This window comes from Acinonyx jubatus, chromosome A1 (assembly GCF_027475565.1).
Source record: "Acinonyx jubatus isolate Ajub_Pintada_27869175 chromosome A1, VMU_Ajub_asm_v1.0, whole genome shotgun sequence".
NCBI classification, from domain to species: Eukaryota; Metazoa; Chordata; class Mammalia; order Carnivora; family Felidae; genus Acinonyx; species Acinonyx jubatus.
Window position 1 is genome coordinate 40,468,024 of NC_069380.1, and position 24,888 is coordinate 40,492,911.

At 33.1% G+C, this 24,888-nt stretch overlaps 1 pseudogene; it reads left to right on the forward strand.

Moving 5' to 3' along the window:
- Positions 1-225: 225 nt before the first annotated feature.
- On the forward strand, positions 226-1,064 carry LOC106970588 (ubiquitin-40S ribosomal protein S27a-like; annotated as a pseudogene).
- The last annotated feature ends 23,824 nt before the right edge of the window (positions 1,065-24,888 follow it).

Genomic DNA, 24,888 nt, shown 5'->3' on the forward strand with positions numbered 1-24,888 from the left:
CAAGAAACGGGAAATTAGGATCATGAGTATTGGCAAGAAAAAAAATATATCATTTGCAAAAAATGTAACTGCCTAAATAATATATCAAAAAGTACTTTAAAATATTTTTGTGGATAGAGAATAAGCATACATAAATAATTATTGAATTTATAAAATTAAACCAACTGATGAAAACACCATAGAATTCCTTTACGATCTGCCATCTGTGGTGGAACCTCCGCCAAGATGTAGATTTTCGTGAAAACCCTTATAGGGAAGACCATCTCTCTAGAGGTTGAGCCCTCGGATGCAATAGAAAAGGTAAAAACCAAAATCCGGGGTAAGGAGGGAATTTCTCCTGATCAGCACAACCTGGTTTTGCTGGCAAGCAACTGGAAGTTGGATGTACTTTTTCTAACTACAACATTCGAAAGGAGTCCACTCTATCTTGTGTTGAAACTTCGTGGTGGTGCTAAGAAAAGGAAGAAGTCTTACACCATTCCCAGGAAGAATAAGCATAAGAAAAAGAAGGTTAAGCTGACTGTCCTACTATAAGGTGGATGAGAATGGTAAAATCAGTTGCCTTCATTGGGAGTGCCCTTCAGATGAATCTGGTGCTGGGGTTTTTATGGCTAGCCACTTTGACAGATGTTATTGCGGCAAATGTTGTCTGACCTAGTGCTTCAACAAACTGGAAGGCAAGGAATTGCATGCAGGTTAATAAAAAACAAACTAAAAAATACAATGGAATAAATTTTCCACCAACAATAACAAAGCTCCTCGGAAAAATTCAAATTACAAATGAGGAGGGAACCTGTTGGGATGGGCACTGGGTGTTGTATGGAAACCAATTTGACAATAAATTTCATATTAAAATAAAAAAATAAAAAAGAAGCTGACTAAAGGGAGACGTTCTCAATGTTGATGGATGATAGTATTCAAAGTTATCAACAGATTGATACATCCAAATAATCTTGGCTTTTAAAAAATTCCGGTAAAAGCTCCAATGCTATTTATTCACAACACTTAGAGAAAAAATGTATCTTAAAATGACTGAAGGAAATACAAGTTCGAGAGAAACAAGATAATTATTAAATTAAAAAATGATGTGGAAAATTTCCACATCTAATAATAAGATATCATGATGCGATTTTACCTTGACTTCAAAAATATAATAAACTATGTGTTTAGAAACCCTCCTACCATAAAAACCTAATAATACTGGTATAAGGCACATATCCTTTAAAGTGCATATCTAAACAAATTAGAAAGTAAGAGCAACCTATATATATCTAAAATAAGACATTACTGAACCCAGAGGGGTTATGGACCACTGGAGACATGATTTGTATTGTTAAAAGTAGAACATCTGCTTCTCATAAGTGATGGAGGAGAACGTGGAGCCTCTGGCCCACACGAGGTAGAAGGTGAAGACTTAAAAAGAAATCTAGGATGTTTGGAAGGTTACATTTTTAAGGAAAGGTAAACTTGGAGGGAAAAGAAATCATATTTTCTAAGGAAAATTTTGAAACAAGCTAATACTGTACCGATCTGTATATATGTGTTTGTGTGTGTGTGTGTGTTAAATATATATAATGTGTGTGTGTGTGTGTGTATATATATGTATAATATATATTTAATGTATTATATATTTAATATACTTAATATATTAGACACAGTATCTATTTCCCACATACACTGAGAATTTCCAATCATAGTACTATCTCCAGGAAGTTTTTATCTTCCCACTTGCATTTCTGTTGGGATCCATAAAAAAACTTAAAGTTGTCATCAAGGTTGGTAGAACACTAGGTACTTAGCAGAAGGAAATACGTATTTTTTTCTCAGTGGAGTTTTTCTCAATGGAGTCTATTTTGTACAGTGGCATAAGACTTCATGAGACACTGAGAGCTTGTCATATGGACAAGAGATAAAAGAATTTGTTGGTAAAAAAAAAATTGTCGGTAATGGCTGAGTATTTACTATATTTGAGGACACTGTAAATTTGGTTTTGCAGCTAATTAAATAAAAATTACATACACATAAATATTTGTTATTCAGAGTGGTATTCACACTAATTTTGAATTCCTCAGTACTAACTAACCAAGTATGTTTGAGAGAAAATGTTCAATTTTTTGTTGTTTGTAATTGATCTGTTTTATTCAGTTAATGAACAGATATTGTCATACTCTGTGAGTGTCCAAGTTAAAAGCAGTCTCCCTTAGGATAGAAATATGGGCATCCTGATATGTAATTCTATTCAGTGTCACTCATTTACCTATCAGCTCTCTCTGCTAAAGCGTTTATGGATATGTTTACTAAAAGCATAAAGAGCTCACCATAAAATGCACTATTTAAGACAGTAGCATTTTAATTTGTAACTTTTTATGGAAAATAAAAATAAACAAAATAATAAATAAGAGTACATAAAACAACACTATGGAAAATAAAAATAAGAGCCTATTTTTCATTTTCTCTAAATTTTTCTAACCAACTAAAGCATCATTGTATTCGTAATTATTTTTTACTGTTTATACAACTAATTTACTGTCTGAGGCAGAAAGCAAGACACATGCAAAGTCTTCACTATGTTAAGGTCCGGTAATCAATTTCCTTTCCCAAAAGACAAAACTAATAGTACAGAGGATTATCGCTAAATACAAGCAGCTGCTTTTGTAAGACTGGAGCTTTTCTAGGGAATCCTGCAATAATGGAGTAGGTAGCAGACAGAATCCCATGTACGTCTATCTATGAATTCTGTGAAAACTGCCTAGGTGTTGTTTAACTACAAATGAAACAAGGATTAATTTTGCTTTGATTCAAGTAATTGCTATTAAACATCAATGCATTTGAAGCAAAATATGCAATGGTAATGAAGAAAAGAATATTTATCTTTGTTCTGAATGTCATTCAAGATTTTGTTCTTAATAACTCTAATTCTTATACTTTTAAGAATTTCAGGAGTTTACCTGATATAAACCATTCAGTACAAGTATTAACATACTTGCTATCTCTACATATTATCAAAAACGAACAGTTTTTACACCATATTTAATACAATTAATAACAACCCTACATATTATTTTCTTTTCACAAGTTCATACAATGTTGTAACACTCTGTAAAGACTGATTAAATATGAACAATTACTAAATTTAATTAATGCTATAGATCAATTTCATTTCATAAGAAAACACATATGTGATTTTATTCTTCTCTGAGGGTTTTGTCTAAAAATCTATTGATGCAATGTTACTCATTAATATTTCAAATTCCCCTTAGTTTTAATTCTAGGCATGATACACGCAGGCAAATTGTGTAAGTCTTTGTTTAGAATATAAACAAAGTAAGCAGTTATCTTAATATTGAAATCATTTCTTTGTATATTTAGCCAATTAGTTTGACATCTTAGCAACATTCAACACAACTGAAAGAACATTTCTTTTGAAATATTCTTTTTCCTTAATCTCCATCAGATTACATTTTTTTCTCCGTTTTCTTTCATAGCTATTACTATTCAACCTAATGTGTCACTCCTCAAGACTTTGCCTTAGACTCTTGTTTTCTCATGTCCCCTCCTTTTCTAGGTGAATTAATTAATTTAATTTTTTAATTTAAATGAATTTTTAAATTTTTAAAATCATCTAGTATCAGCTCATAAATTATATTTTTCATCTTTGGAATTCCAGACCCATACATTCAATTACATTCTTAATAATTCCAGTTGTACTAATTGGCTAATTTCTTAGCCACTTTAAAGTTAATGTATTCAGAACTGAATGCCTGATTCACTTCCCACCCTACCGCTTTCCCATCCCCACTGTGCACCTGACCCTCCACCGATTTAGTGAAACAATTTAGTCTGTGTTCTCCATTTCAGTAAGTTTTATTTTAACAAACAGGTTGGTTCTTCCTAAAAGCTAGGGATTATCTTTGATGTAATGTTATATGTCCTTTTCCTTCCTACTTTGGTCTTTCAAATATCACCAATCTGTGGATATCTAACATCTCAAATATGTATCCATACCTTCACTGTTCTCCAGGGTGCCTGCCATCATTCTGTGCAGCCAGCATCATCCTGCATTACGTTGAAACTTTAATATGTTTCTCTCATTCTACTCTTAGATCCAAAGACCACCTCCAATTCATTCTCCATAAAGTTGAGAGATTTTTCAATGAGTATAATACTCCAACCTTTCTATGATTCAAACCATTCAGTCATTTCCCATAGTAATTAAGTTAATTCACGAAGCCTAATGTTTACTCCCTACTTCTGTGCCATTTTCTTTTTGTCTAATTTACCAACCTTGTCTCTCTCGTTGTTGCTTTCCCCTTCATGTTCTACTAACTGTGGATTTTTTTTAATTTCTTAAACACAATGAAATATTCATTGAACCAAAGCAAATGTTCTTCCCTTTCCATAAACTGCCTTTCCCCTGTTCATCATTTGACTTACTTCCTATAAGTGTTTCATTTTCAAATAGACCTAATTTGACTATCAATTCCCAAGTAGGTATTCCTGTTATACTCACCTAAATTCATCTTCAGTGTTTATTTACATTGATTATCTATTTAACTACATATCTATCTATTTATCCATCTATCTATTCATCCATACATGTAGGTAGCTATAATCTACCTGTAGTCATTTTAGATTCTTGAGTAACTTTAAGCATCATGACAGGATGTTTGTATTTATTTTTATCATTGTTTTTCCAAAATCTTCCAATGCTGTTTTATATCAATATGTATTAATAATCTTATAATATAATGTTATCAATTGTTGAATGAGTGAAAAATTGACAAACTAATGAGCAAGTTCTATAATGAATATATATCTATACATACATATATATAAATTGCCAAATATCCTAATTTCAGCACATTTACACTAATATGCTTAAGTTTCCAAAAATTGATTCACCAGCAAAAATTTAGTACACTCAACAGCAATTCCACATTTGATGCCAAAATATGATTGCAAATTACATCCTTAAAGTTCAAAATACAATAAAAATTGCAATAAAAGAGTAATGTTATCTTAAATCACAAGCTTTAGTTTTACCTTATATTTGTGAACATCATGGTCTCATGTATTGCTAATAAAAACTTTAATACCCAGATGATTTCACATTTTTTCTCAACAAATTGTTATTATCTAGTGGAAATAATTGGTGATTTTTCAAAAGGTATTTGGGACTGAAATTTTTAGCTTTCATATTCACATAACTTTTGGGTGAACATTTTGCAATATAAGAGAATGAGAAAAAATATACACAAATGAATATTTCTGTACAGTTATCTCAAATTTTAAAATACTTTTTAACACTTGCCATGCTTTTATAATTAACACGATTTGTTGTGGAACTAAACACTTACACATGCTTTAGTCACTGAACGTAGCAACAACCCTACATGCTTACAGTAAAATGCTTTTATCCTGTTAAAGTATATGTTCATGCAACATTTTAACAAATGTTTACTAATTTAATCATAATTGATAACAAATAAGGTCTAAGTGACCACTAACCTGTTTGTAAGTATTTTCAGTGTTGACTAAGGCAGACTTTGAAGATGTTTTGCCTCTTTACTTAGAGCATCCACTTCACTAAAATGTGATAGCAGAGAAGCATCAAATATGCTTTGTAAAACATCAGGAATGCAAATAGAACAAGTTAAGCACTCTATGTATGACATTGATTCCTGAAAAAAAAGATGAAAAACAAATTGCAATATTCAGTAATAAAGTATGATTGATTTATTATCATTATGATTTTATCATACTCTTCTTAATACAAAAATGTGCATTAGTTTAAACTCAAGAAAGAACTGATGAAAAACTATTAAGCTTGGTACCGTGGTTCACAAATTATGTAATGTGATCTCTGGCTTCAAGGAGCTTAAAATCAGAAATGATCTACAGAGTCACATAGAGTTGTAGTCTAAGTATATTGACTGCTCTCAGATATTTCAACAGACAGAAACAAGGCACAGAAGGCTGTGTTTGTGTATGTATATATATCTACAGGTCTTGGAAAATTTAGAAGGGCTAGTTTTTGAGCTGAATTTTAATAATAAATGTTGGATAATTAGAAATGATGAATTAGGATATTTTCAGAAATGCAGAACTGTACACAAAGTGTGAAAGAGTAAAAAAAGTAAATAGCAAGTGGTCTAGTTTTAATTTGAGAATCCAGAAATTGTTAGTAGACAATAAAAACAGAATGAAAAATTAAATCTTGATTTTAAACTTAATTGTGTATTAAAGTTTTTGAGTTTTAGAGGAAATGAGAAGTTAACTGAATACTTTCAAAAGAAAAATGTTTTAATCAGTTCTACATTTTATAGACATGACTTTACCCAAGCATGACTATCTTGCAAAAGGATATAGGCTCAATCTCACAAAATTTCACTGACCTTACTATTCTCCATCATTCAGAGGCAGCTGGCATTGGTGAAATGGCCAGACAAAATTAATTTAAGAAAACTATGCAATGAAGTTGCTGTCCCACATGATAGAATATATTTTTATTTATTTATTTTAGTTTTTTTCAAGTTTATATTTAAATTCTGGTTAGTTAACACTTAACATACAGTGTAGTATTAGTTTCAGATGTAGCGTTTAGTGATTCGACACTTACATACAACACCCGGTGCTCATCACAAGTGCACTCCCCCCGTCACCTATTTAACCCATCCACCTGCTCACCTCCATTTTGGTAATCATCAGTTTCTTCTCTATAGTTAAGAGTCTATTTCTTGGTTTTTCTCTCTTTTTGCCCCACTGTGTTCATTTGTTTTGTTTCTTAAATTCCACATATGAGTGAAATAATATTTTGTCTTTCTCTGACTTATTTAGTTTAGCATAATACTCTCTAGCTTTATCCATGTCATTGCTAATGGCAAGATTTCATTCTTTTTAGTGGCTGAGTAATAATCCATTGTCTATATATACCACAGTTTCTTTATCCATTCATCAGTTGTTGGACATTTGAGCCCTTTCCATAATTTGGCTATTGTTTATAATGCTGCCATAAACATCAGGGTGCATGTATCCCTTTGAGTCAATGTTTTTGTATCCTTTGGGTAAATACCTAGTAGTACAATTATTGGATTATAGAGTAGTTATATTTTTAACTTTTTGAGGAACGTCCATGCTGTTTTCCAGAGTGGCTGCACCAGTTTGCATTCCCACCAACAGTGTCTCATTGCACTTTAAAATTGTCAACTGACTAAAGGAAATGTTTTTTTGTCCCTACAATCTTGATAGGTTGGGAGGTTCTAGTGCCTGAAGGATGAATGCTTCTCTGAGAGAAGTAAGTCACATTTCTGACAAAATAGAAGACAAGACCATCATTGGACAATTGGGGGTCTTCATCCACTGAGTCTACAGCATAGGAGAAGGTTGTGTATCAACTGTACTTGGAAAAAAATCGACTGACTGCTTCACAATAGGGACAATGAAGATTTTTTTTCTAACCAATATTACTCACTGAGTTGCATTTTAATTCTTCTTTCCAATAGTCCTAATAAGCTGCAACTTAGTAAAGATAAGGTCCCCAAGAACTCAAATGATGTGATTTGGTAGGTAAAAGACTGTCCAGCTGAAGTTAAAGGAAACATAGAGGAGGGAGATGGTGAATATGATCACAATATGAGCCTTATGGCTATAAAACAGACATCTATGGCAATGTGCTGTATGCTAATAAATTATTTCATTTATCAACCACCTCCTGCTACCTAGTATGAAGAACCCTGGAAAGCTAACATTTTAGGTTTCTGGAAGGAGCATGATCAAATTAATATCACTTATGATTATGCAATAGAGGATGAGAAACTGTACTGGGAACACAGCATTCCACCCGAAAGGGGTGAAAGGAAGGAGGGGATCTGAGGGTAAAAAGAATGGAGGATGTGGGATATCTTTCACTTGCCAATACGGATTCACTCTCCATCCTGGTATATCTTGCTCAGTGCCCCAAGATGTTGGCTGTTTAGTGTAGTTCATTTGGCTCCAATGCTTCCTTGCTTCCAATTGGTTTAAGCCAATGGGTAATACCAGAAGGCAAGCAGATCAGAGTGTGGGAGGAGGAGGAATTTGCTCTGTTACTACTATCTCCATTTTCCTGTCTGTGGGCTCACCTTATACAAGCAGAGCCCCTCCATTGAAGGCCATAATACTTCCTGATGACCTTCCCAGATTTCGCTTTCTTGATTTCATCAACCACACGTCCTTACCGTTTCTGACCTTGTAGTGGTAAGGGCTCTTCCTCCATTCAACAGTTCCTCACACTGCTAAGGTTGCTGTGGTTTCCCTACACTTTATAAACTTTATGTGCTCTGTTTGTCCAACGCGCTAATCTTGCTGGCTTTGGAGTTCTTTCTAAAATGATAAAAATGATTATTGTGATCTCTAAATTGACAAAGTTAGGGTCTTTAGGGATTATTTTGTCTTAGCAGCAGTTAATTAGAAAGCTGACAATCTGTAGGACCTCAGTACGTACCAAATGGATTTTTAAAAAATCATACAATTGACAGCATCCTTCTTTAAAAATTCAAAGTGTGGAAAATGCATCTGTGAATTCTATCTTATAACACACTAATTAGTACTAGAAAATATGTAGTTTATTTGCATAGGCCAATTATTTTCGTATTTATTATAATGCTGCGGAATTTAAACTGATGGTTTAAAACAAATTGTATGGAGGAACTGTTTTTGACTTGTCAATATTTGAAACATGGAAACCACTGTTACTACCTTGCTAAAGATCCACAAAGAATTAATCAAAGTATTTGTACTTTCATTTTTTCTTTCTACCTGACATTATATTAATATACCAGAACTTATTGCATGTGTCGTTTTATCAAAGATTCTTAACGAGAATCTTTAAAAGAAATAAAAGCAAAATAGAAGTAAATGTACTAATTTGTAGGATCAACAAACATTATTTAAAAATAAAGCCCATCTCTCCTGAAATCAATATTACACTATATGTTAACTAACTAGAATTTGAGTAAAAACTTGAAACAACATAAAATAAAATAAAACCTATCCAGTATCAGATTTTTAAAGTTATAGATATTATCTGTACTTGGGTTGTCTTAATCTCAATCTACTAATTGCTTAATTATTGTATACATACTTAAGTGTATTTATAAAGAGAAATGAGACAAAAAGATACTGATACATGCTGAAAGAGTATTTTATTTTATTTAAAATGTTTATTTATGTATTTATGTATTTATTTATGAGAGAGTGAGGGGCAGAGAGAAGGAGACAAAGTATCTGAAGCGGGCTCTGTGCTGACAGCAAGGGCTTGATGCAGGGCTTGAACTCACGAATCTAGAGATCATGACCTCAGTTGAAGTTGGATTCTTAACCTACTGAGCCATCCAGGTGCCCCGAAAGAGTATTTTAAAGTCTAGATTTGTTTTTGCCTTTAGTCAAAGCATAGCTCTTTTTGTTGAAAAGTAATCTCCCCTCATACTTTATCTCTTTTAATTTTAAATTTATTTCAGTGTCATTCCTTACAAGTTCAATGTTTAATTAAAAGAATTAACTATCAGTGTGTTCTTATTATAGTAATTTGTATGTATGTGTGAATCTTTTAAATTTATATATATAGATTCACTTTTAACAGGGTATCTATAATTTCTCATAAATGAGTGTTACTATTTATATTTATATACACATACTCTGGCAATTTTGTTTTTTACCTGTGCCAAATTTCATGGGATATTTCAGTATCTATGACTGAATATATTTGTTAGGCTAGGAATAAATACATAGTCCCCAAATCTACCTGTTCCCTCTGAGAAGTACATGGAAGAAGCAATCTACTAGGGTCCTTTTAGTTAGAACTATCACAAGCTTATAAATTTATTTTTCACTTTTCTCCATTATTTCCCCAATGTGTAGTATATGAAATGTGCTGATCTCACATGAGAAATAGAAAAATCTGGACTGATATAATAAAGACATCTGGTGAAAATATAAATTATTTTATTATTAAGTGGGGCTATAAAATATACATGAAAAAACATTTTATTATTTGATTTGAAAATAACTTTTTGATGGTGTATATTGTGTAGTTCTTTATAATCTCAAAGGCATTTACTTGAAAACAAATTCCAGGAATGCCATTCTGGCATATGCAACACAGAAAGCTAATTTCCCAAACAACAGTCTAGCAAAATCCCCCTCAGAAATATCTCTGAATAAGAGCAAATTGATGGATGTATAGTTTCCATGCAATTCAAAATCAAATGAATCTGTCATCAAGAATTGGAGGAACTTGGCTGTAATCATTTTTTCTGTTTATATTATTCTACACTGATAAGTTTTTTCCTCTTTCCTGAATGCCAATTTCTTAGCAAATTATAGAATCAGTTCTCTTGTTTTCCTATTATCTATATTATGTGAAAGTGAGGTTAGGTGGCTTTTGATTTTCTAAGTTTTTAGCTATTTCATTCAACTTTTAATTTTGTGCCAAATGGGCCATATTTTTAAAATTTTTCACCTTTATGCTTGTTGGCTTAGCAGTGTACCCTTGCAATTTCAACAGTATCTGGCACATAGTAGACCATCAATACATCTAATGGGTGAGTAAATAACATAATTATGCATAAAACTAATTGTCAAATCACGTTATGAAATGACTTTTACATCTTGCCCCAAATCTTGCTGTCCTAATCGCAACACTGATATTCCAGGAACATAAAATCAAGCTATCATAAAAAATTCTATTATACACCAGAAGATCATTTTTAACAATTTAGTTTTCCCCACATAGTTATTTTGAATTCCTTAAAAATTTACATTCTGTTGGTTTTAATCTATTCTCTTCTGGATGAGGGAGAAACTTAAAACAATAAAATGATTATATCATGTTTTATATATAAATTATCAATCTGCAACTTACTTTGGGACTCAGCTTCATTTCCAAATAACACTGACAAGATATTACCAAGTCAAGAAAAAAATGTCTTAAGTGTGATTGTTATTAATATAGATTTTGCAAATATGGAATGAAACGCTAACTTATTCATTTCAACCCATCCTTTTTTTGTCCATTGTGACTCATCTAAGCCTGAATCTAATTTTGAAATCAATAGAAAATATATAGATGGAATTTACAGGCATGAGCAAAAACATGAGAGATGCACAGTAAATGTGACCTTCGATCTTGAAGGCTAAACTATGAGAACAAAGACAATAGACAAAGTGATTCCACTTCAGAGTATCCTAAATTCATAGACTTAGAAAGAGAAATCTCCTCCAAAGTCTGCATTATGAACAAAATATGCAAAATTTTGTAACATTTCTGTCTTAAAAAGCATGTTGAACATTTATAGAAAAACAATGAAGATCTAAAATAGATCTCTAACACATGTACAAATGAACAAAATAGCATCTCAGTTTTTATGCTAACTGCAAAGCATGACAGCATTACCACGGACTCTGAAGAGCAGAGTGACAAAGTCTCCATTTCCTAAATGCCTTTTTCAGTTGCTTGTTAAAAAAATATTCCTTCCTCTATCACATTCATATGTACATCTTTACAATCACAACTCTGCCTCGGGCACTTTGTGGTGTCAGAGGCTACCATCTGGAAGGTGGTTGTGTATAGTAAATGAGTTTTAACAGAACCAATTGTGTTGGTTTCCTCCAGAGGGACGAACCCCTAACTGCAAAAATTCTTAGTACAACATTGAATTTTGCAGGAGAGTCTGCCCTACCTATTTGCTATATACACACTTGCCACCAGCTGTTTTATGCACTCTTGGCTCCCCAGCTGAGACAATTAAGGGAACAGGATTTGGCATTCTGTATAAATATGAGATAAGACTCTGGAGCTCTTTCCAGGTTGGCAAAGCATGGGGTAAAAAACACGGCTTTGCTCCAGAATAAAGACTTTTCAATCTTATAGGGAATGATTGAGGAATGAAAGAGGCAGATGCTAAAAGGATAATGTGGGAAAATATGGAAGCCTGGCCTTCAGCAAAATATTGTAAATTAAATTAAGTGCATAAGAGTAGCTGCATCCTGCAAAAAGGAAAGGGAAAGAAAATGCTAAATGTTTGGGTAGGGGGAGTAGATTGGGATATTTTGCTCTGTGTGATGCTATTCCTGAACACTGCATCTAGCTAAACATTATCCAGAGTAGCTACATTTCACTCCTGCTTCTAGCATGTACTGGGGTGTTGAGTCTGAAACCCTGTAAAGAAAAGAGCATGGGGGGCAGGATTGGGTAAGTGATGAATGAGTTAAGTATGTACTCTAGAATAGAACCACTGTTCAAGTTACAGAAAAAAACAACTTCCTAATTAAATTAAAGTTGTTTGGTGATGTTTTAGCTGTAATGATGTTACCCAGTGAACATTCTCACCTTTATAATTTGTTTTCTACATAGAAAAGCTATAAATAAATATGACAAATTACTAATTTCTACGTTCATTCGTGTTGACACTGTTGCTTTTTTCTTTACTTTGCTTTAAAATTTCCTATGATCAATATGCCGTTTTTTAAATGAAAAAAATACAAAATAAAAAAATAGGATTTTTCTCTCCTGTCTCCTGTAAAACCAGCTATTGAAACTATTTTAGGTAAGCTAATAGGTCTGTTTCTTGGGAGAAAAAAAATGCATGCATGTGAAGGTGGTTCCAGAAGGTGTATTTCCTACCCTGACTTCTAGCCCAAACACTAGATTCATATCCATAATTACTTGGTACCTCAACAAGACACACATCTCAAAACTGAAAAAGCTGAATCAAAAATCTTGATCCTGCCATCACTTAATTTGCATGTTTACCCATCTCCGGATTTTGTTGAGGCAATGTTAGCATTCAATTGTTAAAGAAACAGTACCCACTTGTCAAGCCTAAAGTAATTATATTCCCCTTGATACTTCTCTTTCCCCAACTCTGAAATTTATTTCATCAAAAACTCCCATTTATGCTACCTACAAATATATATGGACACTGCCCATGTCTTGACATATGTTTTTCCATGATCCTAATAAAAGCCACTGTCAACTTTCACTGTGATTACTGTAGTAAGGAGAAAAGGAAGGAAGAAAGGGAAGGAGGGAAGGTGGGAGGAAGGCAGGAAGGCAGGGAGGAATGAAGGAAGGGAGAAAGGAAAGAAGGTGGGAGGAAGGAAGGAAGGAAGGGAAGGAGGGAAGGTGGGAGGAAGGCAGGATGGCAGGCAGGAATGAAGGAAGGGATAAAGGAAAGAAAGTAGGAGGAAGGAAGGGAGGAAAGAAGGAAAGAAGGAAGGAAGGAAGGAAGGAAGGAAGGAAGGAAGGAAGGAAGGAAGGAAAGTGCGAAGATTGAAACTCCTTCCTCTAGCGTAGAAAGCCTTATGAGGTCTGCCCCCAGCCATATGCCTCATCACTCTTCATCTTACCTCCTATGTTAAAAATTCACACTGTAGTAGTTTTTCAAAAATGATAAACTTTTAGCTACTTAAGAGTCTTTTGAAATAGATGTTCTGATTTCCTGGAATATTCTTCCTTCTCTTTCTGTGGTGGATTCTTTAACCTTCAAATTTCTTCTTAAATGTCATTTCTTTGCCCATTAAATCTAAGAAAATAAAAAAAGTCACTATCCCATCACTTACTTTAATTTCCTATACACCACTTAACACTATCTCATATATGTCACACGCGCACACACACACACACACACACACATACACACACACACACACACACACACCAGTTTGTATCCCCTTTTAGCATAGAAACTTTTTAGGATCAGAGACTTTAATTGCATTGAGTACAATCAAATTCTGCCCTTTTAGAAGAGTGAGTGGCAAATATGTTTATTCAGTATATTTGTTGGGTAAGTAAATGAGTAAGACTGGAGTTTAATTATTCTAATACCTTAAAATTCTATATAATTTTAAAGCCAAACTGACACTGTTATATTTAATTCTAAGCTTCAGTTCAAAGTAGCCATATTAGGAATAACTTTTTTCAATGAGAAAATTATAAAAAATGTACTTATTTTAACAATTCTGCAACTTCTATATTGATGGATTATTTTAAACATATTTTACTTCATTCACCTAACATAAGGTAACCAAATTGTATGGTCATAAATCTAGTATATCAAAATATTTTGATATTTGCTTGAGTATCCATATTATTAACTTCTTAAAACCTTAGTTTCAAAATTCCAATTGCTTTAATGTTTTTCCTAGCTAATGTGCATCAAGTGTTTTTATAAAAGACATTACACTAGTGCATATCTTGCATTTATCAGCATTCTATGCTTTCTCCTAAATAGATTTGCTGGGCTGAAAACAGGCATAAATTAAATAGTAACATGTAGCTATTGTAAAATAAATTGTGGCAACCTCATGAAGAATAGATAAATTTAAATGGTGGGACAGAAATACAAGCTACTAGGAAACATCAAAATAACCAAGTCTATCACAATCAGAAATTGATCATAATATTTTCTTCTAGAAGGTATTTGGTAAACAATAGATGCTATTTTTCCATAATTAACTGTGTTTATCAGCTAAATATAGGCTAACATACTACATTTTGTTTCCCTATTCTGTGTATGACCTTGCTCTTTTTCTCAGGGCAATGTCAATAACTTGGATGTCATGATATAAAATGAGTGTCAACAGATTACTTTTATAAAGTACTCTCAATGTCCATTGATAAAAAATACATTAGTTCTAAAGATTGTCAACAACTGACCAGCAGTTAAGTGAAATGTTCCCACTGATTCAAATGAAGCATTTCTGACAATTAGCAGAAAGAAAATGATTTCTTAAGATCTAGTGACAGCATGAAAAGACAAATCCCTTAATGCTGTAAGAAGGCAACAGTGTGCATAAAGTGATTTTTTTGATTCTTGTAGTCATTTTGACCTATCTTCATAGACCTTCATAGCTATGCTCTCTAAAAGTGTTCTTACCAATTGTTGTAAAAGATAAATTGTATTTTGTGAATTGCTCAAAAAGTAAGCTAGATGGTGCTAAAGAACACCATTCTATTTATTATGTGGGCATATTTACAACATAACTGTTGTTGGTAAGAATGAACAAAAAGGTTGACACCCATTACATTCACAACCAATTTGGTATTGCATTATAAATTAAACACAAAAGTTTACAAAGAAGACAGACTCAAGAAGGGGGTGAGATTAAGAGGTAGTCCATATTCATAAGCTTGTATTAAAGTAAACACAACATAACCCATAATCACAAAATAATAATTGTCACTATATAACAAACCTATGTCAGATTTCTACTGCAGATATGTTACTATTCTTCTGCTCAATCTGTGGTACGTGAATATTCTGATCCTTTTGGGATACCTTTTTTTTTTCTTGCAGTTAATATAAAAATTGAGCAGTGGGGTTTAAAGTGATAAACTACAACTGGGATACCCCAAATGTTTAGATATTATCTACAGCTCACCTTGGAATTGCTTTTAACCCCGTTTATATTTATGTCTGAAGGAAAACTCATGTTCCATTAAAAGTAACTCATCATTTTCTCAAATTAAAGAGCCCCTTTTGGATTAAATCAGCTTCCCTGAGCCTGCCTCACAAGCACCACTTGCCAGTTTGAATGAGTGCTGTAGTCTGAGAAGGGTTCTGAAGAGTAGTTGGCTGCTTGGGCTTTGCCTTTAGCTTTCCGGGGTTCAGAGATTTTAAGCCCAAAAGAAAACTATGGGGTAGCATAATTTTTTTTTTCATTTTAGCCATGTTGATAGGCATATAGTGATATCTTGTTGGGGTTTTAATTTTCATTTCCGTGGTGACTACTGATCCTGAACATATTTTTATCACACGTTGTCTTGTAACACCAGACACTGATGTAGTGCTAGATACACTGTACATGTTGCATACATTTCTGTTGAAGTGAATAATAAATCTTCCAATCCCTGGACAAAGTGTATTATATTATGCTCACAAGACCATCCACGGTGATGTTATACACACATCTGAATATGGCTTTGGTTCAGAAGACGCTGGAAATCTTTTAATGGACCAAAAAAGTAACAGCTCATCATCAGAATCAAGATTTATAAGACTTTGTGCTATTTTTCAAGTTAGTGGGAAATTGTTATGTGCTTTTTTTAAGGATATAAGCTGCTAGTGTATGCCATATTCTAGAAGGGGTAGGCACTGGCTTTGGGAGAGAGGGATGGGAAATTGAGCAATAAAATATTTCCCTAAAAATAGCCCACGTTCTACCATTGGAGACATGATCCCTATTCTCTTGTGGGTTTTGTGGTGAAGAATATTAACAATTAAATTAAAGCTCTGGTTACTTAGGATTATCCTTGCTTAAAAATTGCCTAGACTCTCTGGCAACAGGTACGCAATAGTGTGCAGTACTTGAAAAATAAGAGATAAAGAGTAAATGCAAGCATAAGCAGATTTTTGAGTTGTGTTGAAATTTTAATCTAACAAAACATTCTTATGTAGGATGGTCATGAAATCCCTGTCCTCCCCCCTCCCCGCCACGTCCCACTCTAAATATCACACTTGAGGCTGTTTTTATACTTTTTGTTGTTGTGTTTCAGTCAATGCAGTTGTAGGAAGTCTTCAGAAATAGAAATTTGTAATTACTTTCTCCAGTCTCTTTCACAGTCCTCTACATGAAAAAACAGATGACTAAACTGACAGCATTTCTTACTGTGTTTGAAAGGTAACCAAAGCTTTTTGCAGAAGCAAAATGTGAATGAAACACACACATACACATATACAAGTGAATTGCAAAGGGCAAGAAATTGAGAGCAGATGGATCAGTTCTGCTAGTAAGACCATAACGAAATCATCTTCTCAGAGTTGAGGCTGTTGTTTTTTCATTCAAAGCATGCATCACAGACCATCCCAGAAGTTTAAAATCAAATATACAGATTAAGCTGGGTGAAATGTTAATCATGTAAAGCAAAACCGAAGGATTTAGGTTTCACACAGCAGTATGCACAGTCTGCATGTTAAATACAGGAAGACAAAATTCCACCAGCTAATTGAAAAATAGATATTGAATAAATTTAACATTAAGGAACATGTAATTATAGTGATGCCCCCAAATGCTTGATTTACTTAATGAGAAGCCGTTTAGTAAGATGAACTCTTACAATGGAGTGAATATTATTACAGATCATTTCTGTATCATAATTTTCCTTTTATGTCATTTACCTAACAGGACATCTTTAAAAAAATAAACAATGATGGCAGAATTGAGCTGTATTAGTCTTTGTTAAATTTTAAGAATATTTAAAACTTAGGTATCCTCAGTCCTCATAGAGTTTAAATGATACAAGCCCTTCTAAGACACTGAATTCTGTAAAAAAAGGAACATAACCATCTTCCAGAAAGCCAAACAGGCCCAAGTAAACTTCAGCAATGAAACTTAAGTTTGGTAATGGCAATGATAAATCAGGAAACTACAGATCATATTAGTTAATTGCTATTTAGTTTTAAACCAAGTGCTGAAAAACAAATAATAGAGCTTCTTATATATTGTTTAAATAGGGTGAAACTGGTAAGTATATTTCATGTAACAGAAAAATTAATTCAGGACACTTCTCCCACCTTAAGGGCATTTCTTTACTAGACAATGGTAGGGAATTTGGTGACATTATAAATCAGAGCTTATCTAAATGCATTTAATTCCAACTGCATTCAATAAATACTTCCTTCTAACGCAGAAGCTTTAAAAATCCTTAGCAACTTGTTAACAATTGAAAAATGTATGAGAAAGCAGTGTTTTGACTTAATTTTGTTCCCTCTACCTAAACCTGCAATTTATCTTATCTATTGGAGGGACCACATGTCATTTTCACATGAAAAATATTAAATATTGAATTGACCACCATATTCTAGAAACAACAGTGTATCATTTATAAAATAAACACTTTGTTTGATTTGGGACCTGGGAATATAATGTCATATCACTCCCTTGCTTAAATTACATTACATAGCAAAGGTAGGTGGACTTTGGAGATGTTAAGATCTTTCATCAGCTGACTGTGAGTGAATCAACAGAGAGCCTATCTCTGGTTGTGTTTGTGACCTAATCAGGTGAGCCCTCTAAAAGAGACACTAGAGGTAAAAGACAGGTCTCAGCAGTCACTCCTCCTGACCTTGACAGAACACACTCCTGTTGTGGAGAAGACCATGTGGCAGGAAATGATGGGTGATTTCCAGATCACCCACTCAGCCCTGCAACTTCAGGAACCTTGCCAGAACCAGTGAACTTGGGAGAGGACTCAGCCTCTGATGACATCGCAGCCCTGGCTGCCACCTTTGACTGGGCACTTGCAAAGACCCTGAGTAACAGATCCAGCCATGTAATGTCCAAGCTTCTGCCCCGCAGAAACTGAATCTTGTTTTAAGCCACAAAAATGGTGATATTTTATTACATAGCAAAGATAACTAATACCATTTTCATTAAGAACAAGAAGATATTAATAGACCATTATCATCCTTATCTGAGGGACTTCAAAAGGACATTCGAGCAATAGGTCAGTATTGATGAAAATATAAACACTCTGGGACATTTTGAGAACTGATAATAACATAGAAATAGACATTTACAACTAATTTTTCTTGGAAGTTAAACTGTATTCTTATTGATACCCATATGAAATAAGGATCCAGAACATAAGTAAACATGATTTTTCAGTTTGGTGGTCTGTATAGGTTCACTCTAAATTTCTTCTGGTGTATTGGAAAATCCCTAAATGTAAACCAAAAACTTACCTTTTGAGTATATACACAAAGCATGAAATACACAGAAGTCAATTCTACTTTCAGAAGCAGGAGAAGGGAAAGCACTCAGCTACTCAAGCATTTGTTAATCACCTTTAACTAAATGCTTACATATTTGACTGAATAAGGGTAATAAGGAATTTCAAAAACTAGTAGAAAGAAGCTTATAGTATAAAAACTGAACTGCTGCTTGGCGAAGAAGTACTTTGCTAATCAGTTGAAGTTCTTCTTTTTATTTCTTGTTTTTTTCTGCTTACTTCATAAATTATTGTATTCAGTATCACTGAAGAAATAGTACCAGACACTTTGTTTCAGATGATTCACATATCATGAGGACATTCTAATTTATATTTAAAAAACAAAACGGAGCACCACTGAGTGGCTCAGACGGTTAAGCATCTGACTCTTGAGCCACCAGTGAGTGGCTCAGGTCATGACCTCACAGCTTGTGGGATTGAGCCCAGCATCTGGCTCTGGCTGGCAGCACGGATCCTGCTTGGAATTCTCTCTATCCTTCTGTCTCTCTGCCCATCCTCTGCTTGTAATGGCTCTCTTTCCCTCAAAATAAATAAATAAACATTTTTAAAAATAAAAAAAAATTAAAAAACCCCAAATTTTGTATGCTGCTGGTTACTGTGTATCCTCAGATCTGAATTTGAACCTGGTTATTTATAAGATGTAGAAGATAAAGCCTAAAAAAGAGAGAAAAGAGTGAAAATTTTACTGTAGATTATAGATGGATAGATAGATGATAGATAGATAGATAGGTAGATAGATTTTTTATTTTGTTGCACTTACTTTCCTGCCGGTAAAAAAGTATAAAATCCAAGGGGAAAATATTAAACACAAACTGAAGGCCCAGGAGTGTCAGCCAAAGTAGGTAGAAGTTGGGGGAAATTCCACCTTTGAATGAAGAGAAGCATGCCAGATGGTATCTGGGTGTCACTGGCTTTGCCCAGGTCAGCACTGCAACTAAAGCATCAGCACAAGAGGGCAGCCTTATAGGGCTGAGGAGGCACAAGTCAACACAATTGCATCACAACACAATATGAAACATACCCTTCCCCATTTCAAACATGTGAAAGGTTTCCTCTTCGGTATACAAGAGCAATTTGGTGAAGAAAAAGCCATTGGTTGGGCACTTAACCCCACACGGTTCATGAAACTTCATGAAGGGTCTTCTTTTCTAGTTCAAGTCCTAATGGCCTCCTTACACTGTTTCCTAATGGTACTTCTCCTTACTCTCCAGAGCCTGTTTGCATGCTGACCCCTTCATGTAATCATCTGTCATTTTAAAATCTCAGCTAGCCATTCATTTATTTGGGTAATTTCCCCTGACAACTCCAACAAGGACCAGTCCACTGGTTTCATAGAATTATGTAAATATTATTGAAACACTTATAATAGTTTGTAATTTAAATTTATTTGATAGTTTTGATGAATGCCTGTGTCCCCTACTGTCATAGAGATCCTATGACAGGATCTTGCATATGGTATAAGTGCTAAATTACTATTGCAGGTTTCTGTGCCATTTTAATCCTTTCTAACCAACCTGTAATATATCTGTATTTGTAAGAAAAACTAAGAACATTTAAAGATCATCATAGGAGGTCGGGATGTATATACATTCCTTCTGGACCATAGTAAGGAAGCCTTTGAAGTAGGTGGTTAATGAATTTAGAATAAGACTCATTTGCTCTGTATGCAGTTTTCTTTATTAGAGCTTAGCTGCTTTGGTGATAACATGGAGGAAAGCAGACAGGTGAGTTTCTGGGAAATAAAGCTTCTTCAACAGGTGTACCAAAAAGGAGAAAGCCCTAGGGGTTATATTGTTGTCTCTCTCTGAAGGCTTTCTTAAAATAATGATACTGCAATGTTATCTCAGTTTTTTATACTCTTCTACTTGTACAAAATCATAATCATAAACAATATGTTTAGTTTTACAAGTAACTGCTCTTGTCGCTTTACAGAGTTTAATAATAAGTAATAAATAAGTTTAATAATAATAAATAAATTTAATAATAAATAATAAGTAAAATGTTTACCATCTTTGTCCTATTCGCATAGTTCAAAGAGATTTGTTTTTGGCATGCACATCTACTTCTTGGTGCTTGTAGGTGCAAATTTTGAGTCATAGATTTTTCAAAAATATGGTTTTGAGAACACTCTCCAGTCCAAATTTTACATAGTTCTATGCAATTCCCATTGAAGAATGTAAGAATAGCTCACATAAACAAAACTCATGGTTCACCATAAATACTAACTATCCATAAAACAGGAAGACCTTTTCAACTATTACCATCCCTGTTTGTTTACATTGGACCACCTTCTCCTAATCATCCCTGGAAACCTCCACAGATGTTGAAGTATAGTCCGCAAACTACCACTTGTTGGAATATTTAAACATTTCCGGAGGTTTCCAAGTGTCCTGAAATTTTTTCATCAGCTGTAGGGAACTCAAAAGGATCTACTTTATTCATTAGTTCTACAAATCAATGGAGAATTCTTTGGGTCTGCTTCATGGTAAATGTAAGCTTACAACCACTGGAGAAGGTGCTCGAGCATAGTCCTTTATTACACTGTCCAAGAGTGCATACTCTAATGCCTAGCAGTTTGAATGACCTGTGTGAAATCTTAAATTGCCATAATGCTAAATCATAGTGATAAATGTTGTCTGAAAGGATCTTTTATTCTGCTTGTTAAATGTTCAAAATGAAAGTATGTTATTTAAACCCAAGCATTTTTTAGCATCCCTTAGAATAGGTTAGAAAATGTTAAGAAATTCAAAGTTTAAGAGCGTTCTTAAATGTTTTTCTCTTTTTAACATGAGCTACAAATTACAAATTTCATGAATCCCTAACCAAGATCTTCAAAGCAAAACAAAAACACATTCCATTTAGCTTATTGCATGGCCTCCACCTACTTAAAAAAGCAGCAATTCAAAATATTTTCACTTATTGAAAAAATACTTAACCTGATCACCATAACTAACAGATGCTGAAGATGAGAACATATGGTTCATTCATAGCACCTAAAATTAAACTTTAAAACTCTACTGTTTGTCTCAATTTTTTTTATGGAGAAACTCTTTCTAGCTTTTATATTTCAACATTACATTGTTATGTTTCATTGTCTACCTAGAGAAAGGATCTTTTCAATGTCTTCATCAGTCATAGTTTGAACAATTATAGAGAAAAATGATAGACCTGAAGTTAATAGGAAACAGTTAGAAATTACCCTTTTTAATCATGGCTTCTTATTTAACTTTAAAGCCATTACATTGAATTAATGTAATAAAAATCAATCACTCTATATTATGGCTGTGTTGTAGAAGATAATAGAAACTTAAGAAAATCAATTTAGCTTTTGTGCCATTTGATATGATACATGTGGTTTGTGATAGCTAAGGAAGTAAAGAAAGGTCTTTGGTAACTACTCATAGTAATGGTGATAATTCAAATCCACATTATTCCAAGGAAACTGTGTTATAATCTGACTTTTGTCAGTTGAAAGAAAAATCCACTTTTATTATTTAAATCACTTAATTTTACATACTGCAGATGCCTTTTTAAAAAGCACAGTTTAATAATCATATCTAGGCATATTATTTTAATTTGTATTTAAAATAATCAAAGACGTTGGTTTTACTGGCAATTAAACTGAATAACTGAAATTTCTGATAATGGCCCTGACTTTTAATTTAAATTATTGGGTGATATTTAAGTATAATCATAGATTAGGAATAGATTTAAAGAATTCATTTTGTCTATTATCATTTCCTCAGATACGACAATACCTAAATGTACTTTCAGCATAATTATGACTCTGAATTGTAGGCAATAAATAATGCTTTAATAAATTACTTTATATGTAACATTATCCATTTTAAATATGCAAGTAGGATAAATGTTATGTTTACATATATTTATAAATAATATTTCATATTTACAGATAATGCTATTGGCAAAGTATGTTATTTTCAATTTTTTTTAATATTTCCCCTTGGAGTAAACACATAAAATTTTGTGGTACAGCATCCAGATACTTTTTTGAGAGATCATGTTGTAGGAATTCAAAAGGATGGAAGGAAGGAAGGAAGGAGGGAAGGAAGGAAGGAAGGAAAGAAGGAAGAAGGGAAAGGAGGGGAAAGGAAGAAAGAAATAAAAGGAAAAAAAAGAAAACAGAAAACAAAAGAAAAGAAAAAAGAATAAGAAAGAAGAGAAGTAAAGAGGGAGGAAGAGGGGAGGGAGGAAGAAAATGTTGCTTTAAAAAACCTTTCATATCAGGGGCGCTTGGGTGGCTCAGTCGTTTAAGCATCTGACTTCAGCTCAGGTCATGATCTCGTGGTTCATGAGTTGTCAGACTCTGTGCTGACAGCTCAGAACCTGGAGCCTGCTTCGGATTCTGTGTCTTCCTCTTTCTCTGACCCTCCCACACTCGTGCTCTATCTCTCTGCCTCAAAAATAAACATTAAAAAATTTAAAAATATTTTATATCAGTGCTAAATAATAATTTATTATGTCATATTTGCTTAATTTAATGTTTTTACATTAATTGGTAGTACTTACTATAAGCCACTGCTATTCTTGTAATGATAGACTATGTTTTCTATCCATTAACAAAACTATTTTAAAGAATGCCTTCTAATTTCCTAATCCCAAGTGTCATTTGTGAACATGTCCTATTAAATTCGATGTCTTGATCTATAATAAACATTATTTAAAAATAGCAAGAGCATTTATATAACACATTATCTGGTGGTACTCTTCTTACTTGCTATTGATCTTTAGCTCCATCAGTCATTAGTTGACTACTAAAATGTCTAGATGTAACTGAGGCAATGATTCCACAGGGGACCTAAGACATGATCTTTTATGGCACAGTGTATCATCCATATGTATTATTTTTCTCATCAAAAACCATTCATAAAACATCAAATCAGGAAATGAAATAAATATTTATTGAATATATTATATGCAAACCTGAAGCTAAATATAATAGGCATAGAGAGTTACAAAACAGATGGTAAAAGAAAAATACCTTGGAATATTTTGGATAACAGTTCTTTATCAGATATGTATTATGCAAATATTTTCTCCCAATGTGGCTTGTGTTTTTGTTCTCTTAACAGTATTTTTAATGGAGTTAAACATTTTAATTTTAGTGGAGTCAGGCTTATCCATTCTTTCTTTCATGGATCATGCTTTTAGTGTTATAGTCAAAAAAGTCATCACTGAACTCAAAGTCATCCAGATTTTCTCTTATGGTATCTTCAAGGAGTTTTAGATTTTGCAGTTTTGTACTAAATTTTGTGGTACATTTTGAATTAATTGATTTATTGAGAAAAAAATCAATAGAGACATTGATTTTATTGATCTTTCTACTTACATAGGTGGAGGCTTAGATTATTGATTTTACTTTTTTTTTTTCTAGTATATATGTATTTAATGCTATAAATTTCCCTCTAAGTAGTGCTTTCCCTGAATCCCACAAATTTTGACAGGTTGTGTTTTTATTTTCATCTCATTCAAAACATTTGTCGTTTGTCTTGAGATTTATTCCTTTACACCTCTGTTATTTAGAGGTGTGTGGTTTAATCTTCAAGAATTTGAGGAGTGTTCCAGTTATCTTTGAATTATCAATTTCTAGTTTAATTGCATTGTGGTCTGAGAGAAGATTATATTGTTTCTATTCTTTTAAATTTGTTAAGGTGTATTTTATGTACCAAAATATGGTGTATTTTGATGAAAGTTCCTTATGAACTTGAGAAGAATGTGTAATGTGCTGTGGTTGGATGAGTAGTTTATACATGTCAGTTATATCCAGTTGATTGATTAAAATGTCAACAGTATTTTTTTTTCCACTGAAGACTGTAGATTATAATCAATTAATCTTTTCCAAAAAAATATAACAAAGGTAAATTACTATTTAGGAACTGATCATTAATTTCAACTTTAATTGTGTGTTATACATGTTAATATTCTATTCTAGAATAACATGTTAACAATCTGCTTCTACCTTTTACTCCCAAAATTGAAATTGCTCCAACTTCCAAGAGAAACATCCTCCATAATTTTTAACTACAATTTCACATTTTATTTTTAGTTTTATCAATGTTGAGATAGAAATATGGTTTTCTGACTTAGCAGATATCTTA